The sequence below is a fragment of the Piliocolobus tephrosceles genome, chromosome 12 (genome assembly GCF_002776525.5).
Source record: "Piliocolobus tephrosceles isolate RC106 chromosome 12, ASM277652v3, whole genome shotgun sequence".
Lineage (NCBI taxonomy): Eukaryota > Metazoa > Chordata > Mammalia > Primates > Cercopithecidae > Piliocolobus > Piliocolobus tephrosceles.
Window position 1 is genome coordinate 100,829,105 of NC_045445.1, and position 14,606 is coordinate 100,843,710.

At 45.2% G+C, this 14,606-nt stretch overlaps 1 protein-coding gene across 1 annotated transcript in view; it reads right to left on the reverse strand.

Annotated features, from left to right (window-relative positions):
- Nucleotides 1-14,606, reverse strand: part of ZNF157 (zinc finger protein 157) — a 50,039-nt gene that overhangs the window by 34,976 nt on the left and 457 nt on the right. The gene's annotated exons all lie outside the window — the stretch shown is intronic.

Consider the following 14,606-nt stretch of genomic DNA (forward strand, 5'->3'; position numbering starts at 1 on the left):
TTTTTTTTTTTTTTTTTTCTGAGACAGAGTCTCACTCTGCCCATAGGCCGGAGTGCAGTGGTGTGATCATGGCTTACTGCATACTTGACCTCCCCAGCTCAAGTGATCCTCCTACCTCAGCTTCACAAGCAGCTGGAATTACAGGCGTGCACCACCATGCTCAGCTAATTTTTTTTTTTTTTTTTTTTTTTGGTAGAGATGGGATTTTGCTATGTTGCCCAGGCTGGTTTTGAATTCCTGGGCTCAAGGGATCCACCTGTCTCAGCCTCCCAAAGTGCTGGGATTACAGGCCTGAACCACAGCTCCCAGACTGACCTTGGCCAATTTTTTTTTTTTTTTTGAGACAGAGTCTGGCTCTGTCGCCCAGGCTGGAGTGCAGTGGCACGATCTCGGCTCACTGCAAGCTCTGCCTCCCGGGTTCACGCCATTCTCCTGCCTCAGCCTCCTGAGTAGCTGGGACTACAGGCGCCAGCCACCACGCCCGGCTAGTTTTTCTATTTTCAGTAGAGACAGGGTTTCACCGTGTTAGCCAGGATGGTCTCCATCTCCTGACCTTGTGATCCACCCGCCTTGGCCTCCCAAAGTGCTGGGATTACAGGCGTGAGCCACCGCGCCAGCCGGCCAATCTCGACTAATCTGCCTGGCTAATGCCCCAGGCAGTTGATGGCGGAGTTCCCATTGTAATCTTTGCCTTTCCAGCTTTTTAAATTCCTCCCACACTGTGATAAATGGAATCAACTTGTTAAGGACCCTTTAATGTTTGGGGACTAAGGAGGATCCCTTTGGCCCACCCAACCTTGATGGTGCTGTTTTAAAGACTTCTGTTTCAACATCATCAGGTTTGCATTTTATTCATCCCTTTCTTTTTTTTTTTTTTTTTTTTTTTTTTTTTTTTGAGACACGGAGTCTCGCTGTGTCACCCAGGCTGGAGTGCAGTGGTGTGATCTTGGCTCACTGCAACCTCTGCTTCCCAGGTTCAAGCGATTCTCCTGCCTCAGCCTCCCAAGTGCTGGGACTACAGGCATGTGCCACCATGCCCAGCTAATTTGTATTTTTTAGTAGAGACAGGGTTTCACTATATGTTGGCCAGGCTGGTCTCGAACTCCTGACCTCAGGTGATCTGCCTGCCTGAGCCTCCCAAAGTGCTGGGATTACAGGCATGAGCCACCAAAGCCCAGCCATCCCATTTCTTAATAGCCACTGAGAGATTTCCACTTTGCTGGTAGACTTGACTCTTCCCTAGGTTTCTCCCCATTTTCATGTTGACTTAATGTTTTCATTAGCAGCTGTGGGATCCCTGAAGGGAAGCTGAGGCAGCAAATTCAATGAGGTTTTTGGGACTATTGCTGTATTTTGCAGCTGTAAGGTTACATGAGGTGCCTATGTAAAAAGACCCCTTAACCATAGCTGAATATGGCCTGGGTAATGGGCATATCCAGTAGGTGAATATCACAGGCACCATAAAGCCAGTCCATCATATCAGCTGCTTCATCAGGGGTGCTCCTCTTGGCATACGTTACACAGTCCCATACTTAGGGTTGTGAAAGAAAAATAAATCTCGGGACTCCAAAATCATTAAGCCAAGGAGTGTTAGGCAAACCTGCTTGACATTTTATTCCCAAGTAAGATAGCTACAAAGATTTTAAGAAAAAAAAAAAAAAAGGCTACATGCCTCCCTCACAATTTGCCCACAAGAAAATACCTTGTGGGCCTCAAGACCTTTACCTTAAAAAGTTCTAGGCTGGGCGCGGTGGCTCACGCCCATAATCCCAGCACTTTGAGAGGCTGAGGTGGGCGGATCACGAGGTCAGGAGTCCGAGACCAGCCTGACCAACATGGTAAAACCCCGTCTCTACTGAAAATACAAAAATTAGCCGGGCATGGTGATGCGCGCCTGTAATCCCAGATACTTGGAGGCTGAGGCAGGAGAGTCACTTGAACCCGGGAGGCAGACGTTGCACTGAGCCGAGATCACGCCACTGCACAGCCTGGGCGTCTCAAAAAAAAAAAAAAAAAAAAAAAAAAACGTTCTGTTGAATTTCACCCTGGCAACGTAAATTGATAGCTTATCTTCACAGGTGCAGGATAACAAAGGACACACAGAACTCAATGTCCTCCCTCTGCTCACCTGAGACAAAAGGATATCTGATTGCTTCCTCTGCCCTGTTGTTTCATTAGGCAGATTATTCTATCCCCTCTCACATGTAAATTATGTATTCAGTGAAAAGCTGATCAAAGATCCAAGAGAATGCAACCTTTTGTCTCTTATCTACCTATGACCTGGAAGCCCCCACTTCAAGTTGTCCCGCCTTTCAGAACCGAATCAATGGACATCTAACACATACCTTGGGCACCAGTTCTTAGTATCTCCTGAGTGTTGTGTCACTTGCCATTGGTCACTCATATTTGGTTCAGAATAAATCTCTTCAAATATTTTACAGAGTTTGAGTCTTTTCGTCGACAGCATAAACACACTTTACAGTGGCTTTGGGCGAGTCTGGCATGCTAGGTCTTCCCTCATGCATAACTTCTTGTGTTTTTGTGTGTCTGGCTCAAGTATAGCCATCTGTGATTGGTCACTATGAGCTGTGGGTCCTGCATCAACCCAGACATGCTCTTCCACTCTACAGCATTCAAAATCAAACATACTACCACTATAAATTAGCGACTCTCACAATCCATTTCAGTAAAGGATTTTCTGGCACTATTAAGTGACTATAGTAAAGTCACAGGATACAGGCTTAATAAAAGTCAATTGTTTTCCTATATACCCGAAATGAACAATTGATATTTGAAATTAAAAACACAATACCATTTACGTTAGCACCAAAAAGATAAAATATACATAAACCTAACAAAATATCTAGAAGACATATATGAGGAAAATCAAAATTTGACATGAAATATATCAAAAAATATAAGTAAACAGAGAGATATTGTATGTTTATTGACAGAAATGTTAGAGTAGTAGGTAGTTATCTTAGGTAGTTAGACATGAGCAGAGCAGGAGAGCACCACCCCCCAAATCCCACCAGGAGGTGATGGTCAGGCAGTTAAAACTGTTTCTCTAAAGTAATAATTGCCCCCTGCTCCTCCTCCTTCTCTTCCTGCTGCTCCTCCTCCTGCTCCTCTTCCTCCTCCTGCTTCTCCTCCTCCTCCTGGGCCTCTTCCTCCTGCTGCTCCTCCTCCTCCTGCTGCTTCTCCTCCTCTTGCTCCTCCTCCTCCTCCTGCTCCTCCTTCTGCTCCTCCTCCTTCTTTCTCCTCCTCCTCCTGCTCCTCCTCTTTCTCCTCCTCCTCCTGCTCCTCCTCTTTCTTCTCCTCCTCCTGCTCCTCCTCCTTTTCTTTCTCCTCCTCCTCCTGTTCCTTCTCCTTCTCTTTCTCCTCCTTCTGCTCCTCCTCTTTCTCCTCCTCCTTTTTCTCCTGCTCATCCTCCTCCTCCTGCTCCTCCTGTTCCTCCTAAAAAAAAAAAAAAGAAAAAAAAAAAAACAATAAAAAATAAAAATAATAATTGGTTGCAGCTGGCGCCAGGGAAAGGCAGGCTCTCAATAGATACAATAAAACCTGAAACTGGTGATCAGCAGCTTCCCAATAAGATCTCAGGAGTTGGGCCAGTGGGCTCAAGACATGTGCACTATGATGCAAAATGGCCGAGTTTAACTGGTATGTAACCTTCCTTTAGGAACACTCCACTGGTAACAGAAAAACTCCTCAAGTGAGCATGCGTACAACTTCAGTAACCACAATGTGCATGCAGCCCCTTCCCAAGCGCTGACAAGCCACTGCACATGTGGACAGCCCACCCCAAGGTAAGAATCAGAGGAGTAATATAGACCCAGGAAGCATAAAACCCCAAGTCAAAGGTCAAACCGCACATTTGATCTCTGAAGTCACCTGCTTGACCCTCTTCCAAGTGTAGTTTGCTTCCTTTCATCCCTGCTTTAAAGCTTTTTAATAAACTTTCACTACAACTCTAAAACTTGTCCCGGTCTCTCACTCTGTCTTATGCCCCTCAAATTCTTTCTTCTGAGTAGGCAAGAACTGAGCTTGCTGCAGACCCGTATGGATTCTCTGCTGCTAAACGGAAGACTCAATACTGTTAACATGTCAGTTGTCCCCACCTTGATCAGGAAATTCAACATAATCCCAATCAAATTCCCACCAAATTATTTTGTGGCTATCAACAAACTGATTCTAAAGTTTATATGGAAAGGCAAAAATCCAAAATAGTCAACATAGTACTAAACAAGGACAAAGTCAGAGGACTGAGACTACCCAACTTCATGACTTACTATAAAACTAGAGTAATCAAGGCAGAGGTATTGGTGAAAGAATAGGCAAATAGATCAATGGAACAGAATAGAGAGCCTAGAAATATGTATACACACAAAAACAGTCAACTGATCATTGACAAAGAAACAAAAGAAATTCGGTGAAGAAATAAGTCTTTTCAACAAATGGTGCTGGAACAACTGGACCATATGCAAAAAATAATAATAATCTAGACACAGTCCTTATATGTTTCACAAAAATTAACTCAAAACTGTGAGGCCAATGTGGCAGATCACTTGAGGTCAAGAGTTCGAGATCAGCCTGGCCAACATGGTGAAACCCCGTCTCTACTAAAAATACAAAAATTAGTCGGCTATGGTGGTGTGCACCTGTAGTCCCAGCTACTCAGGAGGCTGAGGCAGAATTGCTGGAACCCAGGAGGCAGAGGTTGCAATGAGCCGAGATCGCACCACTGCACTCCAGCCTGGGTGACAAAGGCTGGAATACAGACCCTGTCTCAAAAAAAAAAAAAAAAAAATTAACTTAAAATGGATTATAGACCTATTTGTAAAATGAAAACTAAAATTTCTATAAGATAACAAAGAAGAAAATCCAAGAAACCTTGGGTTTGGTGATGAGTTTTTAAATACAACACCAGGCAAGTGCAGTGGCTCGTGCCTGTAATCACAGCACTTTGGGAGGCTGAGGTGGGTGGATCGCTTGAACCCAGGAGTTCAAGACCAGCCTGGGCAACCTAGTGAGACCCCATCTCTATAAATATATATATGTATATGAATACAACACCAAAAGTATGACCTGTGAAAGAAAAAAATAAAGTATGTTGTACATTATTAAAATTAGAAACTTCTCTTCTGTGAAAGACACTGCTGACAGAATAGACAAGCCACAGACTGGGAGAAAATATTTGCAAAACACTTATCTCATAAAGGACTTGTATTGAAACCACTGTTGTAAAATTATAATGAGAAAATTATTACAGTGAAAGAGATCCAACCTAAACCAACTCCATCTTGCTGCTAACCTTCAAACTGTCTTTGTTCATTCCTGGGCACAGACCAAACTAACTTTGAGAGGAACTTAGTTTTGTTTTTTGAGATGGAATCTGGCACTGTCTCCCAGGCTGGAGTGCAGTGGCGCGATCTCGGCTCACTGCTACCTCTGCTTCCTGGGTTCAAGCAATTCTCCTTCCTCAGCCTCCCGAGTAGCTGGGATTACAGGTGCAGGCCACCACACCTGGCTAATTTTTGTATTTTTGTAGAGATGAGGTTTCACCATGTTGGCCAGGCTGGTCTCAAACTTCTGACCTCAGGTGATCGCCTGTGTGAGCCTAAGTGCTGGGATTATAGGCATGAGCCACCGAGCCCAGCATGAGAGGAACTTGGCAATAACAGCCCTTTCCCAAAACAAACGCCCTTCCTGTCTGGGGACTAGCCTGCCTTTGTAGGACTAAGAAATTAGTCACAAGATTAGAAATAATGGTTTAGGAGTCATGCAACTAGAGGCTATAAGATTCTGACTCTACCCAAATTGTTCCTGGGAATAACATCACAATTGTAAAACCTACGATTAGTGCTTGAGATATTTTGCAGACGCTGAACTTAATTCATCAGTTGGCACCACCCAGATCCATAAACTGGCTCATCTGGTCTTGTGGCCCCCACCCAGGAACTGACTCAGCACAAGAGGACAGCTTCAATTCCTATGATTTGATCCGTGACCTGACCAATCAGCACTTCCAACTCACTAGCCCCTACCCACCAAATTATCCTTAAAAACTCCAATCCCCGACTTTTCAGGGAGACTGATTTGAGTAATAATAAAAATTCCAGTCTCCCCTATAGCTGGCTCTGCGTAAATTACTCTTTCTCTATTGTAGTTCCCCTGTCTTGATAAATCAGCTCTGTCTAGGCAGCGGGCAAGGTGAACCCATTGGGAGGTTACAGTATCCAAAACATACAAAGAACTCTTAAACTCAACAATAAGAAAACAAACTACCCAATTAAAGGGCAAAAGATCTGAAAAGATAACCTCATCAAAGACATTCAGATGGTAAATAAGCATATAAAAAGGTCCTCAACATCATGTCACTAGAGAATTGCAAATTAAAACAAGGATATACGACCACACACCTATTAGAATTTTTTTTTTTTTTAATGGGTGGGCACGGTGGCTCCTACCTGTAATCCCAGCACTTTGGGAAGCTGAGGCAGGAGGATCATTTGAGGCCAGGAGTTCAAGACCAGCCTGGGTAATATGGTAAAACCCTGTCTCTACTAAAAATACAAAAATTAGCCAGGCATGGTGGCACATGCTTGTAGTCCCAGCTACTCTTGGGAGGTTGAAGTAAGAGGATCACCTGAAAACGGGGAGGCTGAGGCTACAGCGAGCCGTGATCATCTCACTGCACTGTCTCAAAATAATTAATTAATTAATTAAAAAGCTGACAATACCAAATGCTGGTGTAACTGCCTAATGGGTTCACCTTGCCTGTTGCCCAGACAGAGCAGATTTATCATGACAGAGAAATTGCAATAGAGAAAGAGCAATTCACACAGAGTAATTCGCAAAGACCCGGAGTTGTATTAATACTCAAATCAGTCTCCCCAAGCATTTGGGGATCAGAGTTTTTAAAGGATAATTTGCGTCGGCCGGGCGCGGTGGCTCAAGCCTATAATCCCAGCACTTTGGGAGGCCAAGACGGGTGGATCACGAAGTCAGGAGATCGAGACCATCCCGGCTAACACGGTGAAACCCCGTCTCTACTAAAAAATACAAAAAAATAGCCGGGTGAGGTGGTGGGCGCCTGTAGTCCCAGCTACTCGGGAGGCTGAGGCAGGAGAATGGCGTAAACCCGGGAGGCGGAGCTTGCAGTGAGCTGAGATCCGGCCACTGCACTCCAGCCTGGGCCACAAAGCAAGACTCTGTCTCAAAAAATAAAAAATAAAAAATAAAAATAAATAAAGGATAATTTGGGGGTTGGGGGGCGGAGAGGTAGTGTAAGCCGGAAGTGCTGATTGGTCAGGTCAAAGATGAATTCGTAGGGAATCAAAGCTGTTTTCTTGTGCTGAGTCAGTTCCTGGGAGGGGGCCATAAGATCAGATGAGCCAGTTTATCTATCTGGGTGGTGCCAGCTGATCCATCAAGTTCAGGGTCTGCAAAATATCTCAAGCACTGATCTTAGGAGCAGTTTAGGGCGGGTCAGAATCTTGTAGTCTCAGGCTGCATGACTCCTAAACCATAATTTCTAGTCCGGTGGCTAATTTGTTAGTCCTACAAAGGCAATCTAGTCCCCAGGCAAGCAGGGGATTTGCCTTGGGAAAGGCCTGTTACCATCTTTGTTTTAAACTATAAACTAAGTTCCTCCCTAAATTAGTTCAGCCTACGCCCAGGAATGAACAAGGACAGCTCGGAGGCATGAAGCAAGATGCAGCTGATTAGATCAGATCTCTTTCACTGTCTCAGTTACAATTTTGCAATAGTGGTTTCATTGGTGAAGATGTGGAGCAACAGTAATACTCATTCATTGCTGGTGGAAATGCAAAATGGTGAAAAACTTGGGAAGACAGTTGGGCAGTTTCTTTCTCTCTCTTTTTTCTTTTTTTTTTTTTTTTGAGACGGAGTTTCACTCTTGTTGCCCAAGCTGGAGTACAATGGCATGATCTCGCCTCACTGCAACCTCTGTCTCCCAGGTTCAAGCCGTTCTCCTGCCTCAGCCTCTCAAGCAGCTGGGATTACAGATACCTGCCACCACACCCAGCTAATTTTTTGTATCTGTAGTAGAGACGGGGTTTCACCATGTTGACCAGGCTGGTCTCGAACTTCTGATCTCAGGTGATCCACCCACCTCAGCCTCCCAAAGTTCTGGGATTATAGGCATGAGCCATAGTGCCCCGCCTGGGCAGTTGCTTATAAAGCTTATATGACATAGCAATTATGCTCCTAGTTATTTAGCCAATTGAGTTCAAAACATATTCACACAAAAATCCGCACATGAAATGCTCATAGTAGCTTTTTTCATCATTGCTAAAACCTAAAAACAATGAAAGTGCCCTTCGGTAGGTGAAGGAATAAGCAATCTGGCACTGCAATCCATGGAACTATCAAACCACAAAAAAACATGGAGGAACCTTAAATACAAATTGCTAAGTGAAAGAAGCCAGTTTGAAAAGACTACATACTCCATGATTCCAACTATATGACATTTTAGAAAAGGCAAAACTAGACCTGGCATGATAGCTCACACCTGTAAATCCCAGCACTTTGGGAGGCTGAAGTGGGCAAATTGCTTGAACCCAGGAGTTCAAGACCACACTGGGCAACATGGTAAAATTGTGTCTCTATAAAAAATACTAAAAATTAGTCAGATATGGTGGCATGTGCCTGTGGTCCTAACTACAGGAGGCTGAGATGGAAGGATCACCTGAGCCTGGGAGGTGGAGGCTGCAGTGAGCAGTGATCACACCATGGCACTCCAGCCTGGGCCACAGAGTGAGGCACTGTGTCCAAAAAACAAAAAAAAAAGGCAAAACTACAAAGACAGTAAAAAATGAGTGTTTGATAGAGGTTCAGGCAGAGGGAAAGGCAGGATGAATCGCTGAAGCGCAGGTGAAACAGAATGAAACTGTATGAAGCTGCACTGGTGGATATATATCATAATCTATTTGCCAAAACCCCTATGTACAACACAAAGCAGTGAGCCTTACTGTAAATCGTAGGCTATAATTAATAGTAATATATCACTATTGGTTCATTAATTTTTACAAATGTACCACACTAATGCAAGATGTGAATAATGGGGAAAACTGCGGGGTTGAGGAGGTGACAGTACATGGAATTATAGGTAGTATCTTAACTTTTCTGTACCTCTAAAACTGTATTAAAAATGATTGTCGGCCAGGCGTGGTGGCTCACGCCTATAATCCCAGCACATTGGGAGGCCGAGGTGGGTGGATCACGAGGTCAAGAGTTAAAGGCCAGTCAGGCCAACATGGTTAAACCCCATCTCTACTAAAAATACAAAAATTAGCCAGGTGTGGTGGCGCACACCTGTAGTCCCAGCTACTCGGGAGGCTGAGGCAGGAGAATTACTTGAACCCAGGAGGCAGAGGTTGCAGTGAGCCAAGATCATGCTACTGCACTCCAGCCTGGGTGACAGAGCAAGACTGTCTCAAAAAAAAAAAAAAAGATTGTCAGCCGGGCTCGGGGCTCACGTCTGTAATCCCAGAACTTTGGGAGGCTGAGGCAGGTGAATCACCTGAGGTCAGGAGTTCGAGACCAACCTGGCCAACATCGTGAAACCCTGTGTCTACTAAAAATACAACAAAATTAGCCGGGCATGGTGATGGGTGCCTGTAATCCCAGCTACTTGGGAGACTGAGGCAGAAGAATTGCTTGAACCCGGGAGGCGGGGGTGGCAGTGAGCCGAGATTGTGCCACTGCACTCCAGCCTGGGTGACAGAGATTCCGTCTCACCAAAAAAAAAAAAAAAAAAAGTTGGGTGTGGTGGCTTACGCCTGTAATCCTAGCATTTTGGGAGGCCAAGGCAGGTGGATCATCTGAGGTCAGGAGTTAGAGACTAGCCTGGCCAACGTGGTGAAACCCTGTCTCTACGAAAAATATAAAAAATTAGCAGGGTGTGGTGGTGGGCACTTGTAATCCCAGCTACTCGGGAGGCTGAGGCAGGAGAATCACTTGGGCCCAAGAGGCAGAGGTTGCAGTGAGCCAAGATCGCGTCACTGCACTCCAGCCTGGGTGACAGAGTGAGTCTCAAAAAAAAAAAAAAAGATTGTCTATTAATTCTGTTCTATATGCACTTGGCATATAATCCCCACAATTGTCCTCGCATGCATTTACCCCACTGTGTAGGAGTAGAAATACAAACACAGTTTCTCCTACTAGACTCTCATAACATGCTGTGACAACAGATGAGTGAGGAATTTTCTTCACACATCAAGCAAGAGGTCAATTCTGCAGTAGACAACAGCTGGGTGTCCTCCAATTCAATTCCATTCTGATGCTATCTGCCAGGACATAGCATCAGGTCCCACAGGTTGAGGGCTCAGTTCTGAAGACTACCCCCACTTCAGACTCCAGAGCTTCTTATGAAAGAACACATTCCTCAGCCCTGGGCCCAGTACAAACATATATCTCAAGAACACATTCCTCAGCCCTGGGCCCAGTACAAACATATATCTCAACTTCCTGGGCCCAACACAAACACATTCACACAATTCACACATTCCTCAGCCCTGGGCCCAGTACAAACACATTCCTCCATATATCTCAACTTCCTGGGCCCAGTACAAACATACCATATAGCTCAACTTTGGAAAAACACCACCTGGAGAGACCCCCAATAAGGTCACAACCGTTTACGGCTTTACTGAAAGCGCAGGAACCAATAGAAAACTGCTAAAGGTATAACTTAAAATATTAACCAATTGTAATGCTGTAACCAAAAGAATTCCCTTGTTCCTCTATAACCTGTTTACATCGGGCTATAAAAAGCAAGCACATGCATCGTTCGGGGCCCTCTTGTATGCTGTGGAGCAGAGGGACCAAGTTCGAACTTGCAGTAAAGATCCTTGCCGCTTGGCTTTGACTCTGGACTCTGGTGGTCTTCTTTGGGGAACAAACGGTCTGGGCATAACACTTACTGACCAGCTACAAGTCAAGCTTCCCACAATCCCCTCCTAGGGTTCAATTTATTTGCTAGAGTGGCTCATAGAACTCAAGGAAAGGCTGGGAGTAGTGGCTCATGCCTGTAATGCCAGCACTTTGGGATGCTAAGGAGGGATGACTGATTGAGGCCAGGAGTTCAAGATCAGCCTGGGAAACAAAGTGGCACCTCATCTGTACAAAAAAAAAAAAAATTTTTTTTTAATTAGCTGGGCGTGGTGGTACACACCTGTGGTCCTAGCTACTTGGAAGGCTCACTTGAACCCAGGAGGCTGAGGCTGCAGTAAGCTGTCACTGCACTCCAGCCTGGGCGACAGAGAGACTTTGCCTTAAAAAAAAAAAAAAAAAAGCTCAGGGAAATGTGCAGTCCTAATTAGGGAAAAGGAGTTGGTCCAGGACATATAAACAAAAAGAAGACGCAGGTAAGTTTAAGTTATGGCTCTGTCTTTCTTTATGGCCCAGGACATATAGTCCTCTTGAGCAAATAACGTACATAACTCACAAACTTCCTGCTTATCATCAAACACTCCAATTCATCATCAAACACCTTGGCTGATAGAAGAATGCAAGTTTGCTCCCCGCTACCTTGGCGTTATCAAACAGATCAAGAACCATCCTATAAAATCTCCAGCAAGCCTTCGTTTCCTCGAAGTCAGTTCCTCTTTTGCTGATTCTACCCATTGCTCTTTGCAATGTATTTTCCTACTTTCTCTAATAAATCTGCCTTTCCTTACCTACAACTATTGTGGTAAATTCTTTTACCTGTGAGCCACCGGCCCAGACAGTGGCTGCTTACCCTCAACAGGAAACACAAAACTGACTATGTTTACTGATTTATTATAAAGGATATTTTTTAAGACAGAGTCTCACTCTTTTGCCCAGCCTGCAGTGCAGTGGTGTGACCTCGGCTCACTGCAACCTCCGCCTCACTGGTTCAAGTGATTCTCCTGCCTCAGCCTTCCGAGTAGCTGGGATTACAGGTGCCCGCCACCACACCCAGTTAAATTTTGTATTTTTAGTAGAGATGAGGTTTTATCGTGTTGGTCAGGCTGGTCTCGAACTCCTGACCTCAAGCAATCCTCCCACCTCAGCCTTCCAAAGTGCTGGGATTACAGGCATGAGCCATCGTGCCCCACCTGTTTTATTTTTTGTAGTGATGAGGTCTCACTTTGTTGCCCAGGCTGGTCTTGAATTCCTGGACTCAAGCAATTCTCCAGCCTTGGCCTCCCAAAGTTCTGGGATTACAGGCATAAGCCACCTCTCCCACCAATAAAGGATATTTTAAAGAATACAAATTCAGGCCAGGCGTGGTGGCTCACACCTGTAATCCCAGCACTTTTGGAGGCCGAGGCAGGCGGATCACCTGAGGTCAGGAGTTTGAGACCAGCCTGACCAACATGGAGAAACCTCATCTCTATTAAAAATACAAAATTAGCTGGGCGTGGTGGCATATGCCTGTGATCCCAGCTACTCGGGAGGCTGAGGCAGGAGAATCGCTTGAATCCGGGAGGTAGAGGTTGCAGTGAGCCGAGATCATACCATTGCACTCCAGCCTGTGCAACAAGAGCAAAACTCCATCTCAAAAAAAAAAATACAAATACAAATAAATCACAGTCAAATAAAGAGATACATAGGGCAAGGCATGGGGGAAGGGGCCTGGAGTCTTCACGCCCTCTCTGGGTACACCACCCTCCAGGAATCCCCATGCATTCGGCTACCCAGAAGCTCTCCAAACTTTATTCTTTTGGGGTTGTAGGGGGGCTTCATTATGTAGGCATGATTGATTAAATCATTTGCCCTTGTGGATCGACTTGACTGTCAGCACCCTCTCCCCTCCCAGGTGGTTGGAGGGTCCCAACCCTCTAAACCTACCTTAGTCTTTCTTGTGACCAGCCCCATTCAGAAGCTGCCTAGGGACTGCCAGGCATTAGTCAACTCATTAGCATACAAAAAGACGCTTTAGTACTTTAGAGATTCTGAGGATATTAGGAGTTGTTTGCCAGGAAAGACCAATTATATATTTCACAATATCACATCCCTACAAAAACCTTACACAAACTATCATAGGATCTTTATTCATAATATCCAACAACTAGAAACAACCAGGATGTCTTTCAACCAGTGAATGGTTACACTGTGTGGTACATCCACGCCATGGAAAAGTATCAGCAGAAAAAGGAATGGGCAGGGCACAGTGGCTCATGCCTGTAATCCCAGCACTTTGGGAGACTGAGGCAGGTGGATCACGAGGTCAGGAGTTAGAGACCAGGCTGGCCAACGTGGTGAAACCCCGTCTCTACTAAAGATACAAAAAATTAGCCAGGTGTGGTGGTGCACACCTGTAATACCAGCTACTTGGGAGGCTGAGGCAGGAGAATAGCTTGAACTGGGGAGGCAGAGGTTGCAGTGAGCCAATATCGCACCATTGCACTCCAGCCTGGGTGACAGGGTGAGACTCTTGTCTCAAAAAAAAAAAAAAAAAAAAAAAGGAATGAACTATTGATATACTGTTAGCTATTGATATCTCCACAGAATTTTGCTGAATGACGAAAGCCAGTCCCAAAAGGTACATACTGAACAATCTGAATAATACAACAGTATCTCGTTTTTGTCCTTTTTTTTTTTTTTTTTCCTTTTCATGGAGAACAGGGTCTCACTATATTGCCCAGCAGGTCTCAAACTCCTAGGCTCAAACTATCCTCCCGCTTCTGCCTCCCTAAGAGCTGGGATTACAGGCATGAGCCGCCATGCCCAGCAAATACAACATTTTTTTTTTTTTTTTTTTTTTTTTTGGTGACACAGGGTCTCACTCTGTCACCCAGGCAGAGTGCAGTGATGTGATCTCAGCTTACTGCCACCTCCGCCTCCGGGTTCAAGCAATTCTCCGGCCTCAACCTCCTGAGCAGCTGGGAGTACAGGTGCGCACCACAACACCCAGTTAATTTTTGTATTTTTAGTACAGACAGGATTTCACTATGTTGGCCAGGCTGGTCTCAAACTCCTGGCCGCAAGTGATCCACCCACCTTGGCCTCCCAAAGTGCTGGGATTACAGGTGACAGGCATGAGCCACTGCGTCCAGCCACAACATTCTTGAAATGAAAAAATTATACTATTGGAGAACAGATTAGTGGTGCCCCGGAGTTAAGAGGGGAGTGATGGAGGAAGTGAAGTGGTTGTGTCTGTTTAATGACAACATGGGGGATCCTTGTGAGGATGGAAATGCTCTGCATGTCAATATCCTGGGTATTACAAGATGTTACTACTGGGGACAAAAACTAGGTAAATGGTACATTGCATTTGAATCTACAATTATCTCAAAATATAAATTTGACTAAAAATAGATAAACTGGGCTGGGCGCGGTGGCTCAAGCCTGTAATCCCAGCACTTTGGGAGGCCGAGATGGGCGGATCACGAGGTCAGGAGATCGAGACCATCCTGGCTAACACGGTGAAACCCCGTCTCTACTAAAGATACAAAAAAAAACTAGCCGGGTGAGGTGGCGGGCGCCTGTAGTCCCAGCTACTTGGGAGGCTGAGGCAGGAGAATGGCATAAACCCGGGAGGCGGAGCTTGCAGTGAGCCGAGATCTGGCCACTGCACTCCAGCCCGGGCAACAGAGCAAGACTCCATCTCAAAA